The sequence below is a fragment of the Austrofundulus limnaeus genome, unplaced genomic scaffold (genome assembly GCF_001266775.1).
Source record: "Austrofundulus limnaeus strain Quisiro unplaced genomic scaffold, Austrofundulus_limnaeus-1.0 Scaffold592, whole genome shotgun sequence".
Lineage (NCBI taxonomy): Eukaryota > Metazoa > Chordata > Actinopteri > Cyprinodontiformes > Rivulidae > Austrofundulus > Austrofundulus limnaeus.
Genome location: NW_013952994.1, coordinates 160,087 through 161,573, shown reverse-complemented (window position 1 = coordinate 161,573; position 1,487 = coordinate 160,087).

The following is a 1,487-nucleotide window of genomic DNA, read 5'->3' as shown; positions in this document are numbered from 1 at the left end:
GTTCTTTTTTAATTGAATTGGTGCATTTTAAGTGTATTTATTTATTTAGTGGTTCATTTATACATTCATTTATATCTGCTTTTATTTATAATTATGCCAGTGTTGGTCCTCCATACTGCAGAACTTGGAAGGTAAATCAGTGTCTCAATCAGGTGTGTTGGAGCCAGGAAAAACATTAAACATGTAGGGCTGCGGCCCTCGAGGACCAGGATTGCTCACCACTGACATAGAAAGAAAGAAAAAAACACTGGATATTGACCTGTCCCTGCTGAACACGTTTGCCTTTACAGCAGGAAGTCTGTCTGATCTTGAAATTGAATTGTCCAACAGCAGATAAAGATATCTGGGTGTCAGAAGACACCCATCTGAGGCAACTCGTGAGATTCTATCACAGTGGACCTATTTAGGTAATGTTTTTTTAAAGTGCAGCAAACAGGCACAATACCTTAGTACATCGAAGTGTGCAGTAAACAAAGGATTTTTAATGTGTCCTTGAGCTATAGATACATAATGATATCTAGGTGAGCCTTCTGAATATGCATGAGCAAGCAACCGAGCCCTTCAACTGACACCTTTAATAATAGTCCCTGGGCTGAAACACAGAATGACTTGATACCAACCATGCAATCTTATCCCATGTCGCTTCAGTGTCCACAGTCCGTTCTTTTTGCTGTTGGTTGTAGACTGGTTATCAACATCTTATTTGTGCTCCAGTGACTCTGTGGGTACACCACCTGACTGTGGTGTAGAATATCCCTATGGCACATTTTAGTCCATGAGTTTGGCGAGGTTCATCAGTGAAACGCAGCCAGAGGGCATTGTTGCTGCTGCTGTCAGAAAGGACATCATAAGGCCCAGCTGGATGTGACCTAAAGAGACCCTGAAGAATGTTTAAAGAGCTACACAGAATCAGATAAATCTTATGTAGTTTATTTGATAAACTGTTGAAACAACACAGTAAATTATCGGAAAATAAAAGATGCAAGCAGTCGTGACTGGGATCCAAGCAGCTTGACGCATATCAGCCTTGGCTTACGTTGTCCCCAGGTGCTTCGTGGACCTTGTGCACCGCAGTGTTTTAGCATGACGAGGAGTAATTATGGAGTCTTTTTGGTCTCAGTAGTGACATTGTGTATGTCTGTGTATTTTACTTCCAAACAAGCCACACCCACTTTTGCCAATCATCACCATTTAGAACCAAACAACTTTAGTTGTGGTCTTAAAGTGTATCTTACCCCCCTGAGAAAAGATAACTCCGCCCCATGGCGAAATTTGAAAAATGCATCAAAGTGGGTAGGGTAGGGGGTGTGGGTAGGGGAGGGGGGTTAGAGAGCGGAGGTGTGGCCAGGACGAGAGAACGTGACAGGCAGCTAGCATTAGCATAATTGATGCTACATGGATCACAGATAGTTACATCTCTGAACGGTCAGAGGTGGAGGATTTTCACCTCACACCAGCACCGGACAGAGGAGAAGGAGCGCTCTGAC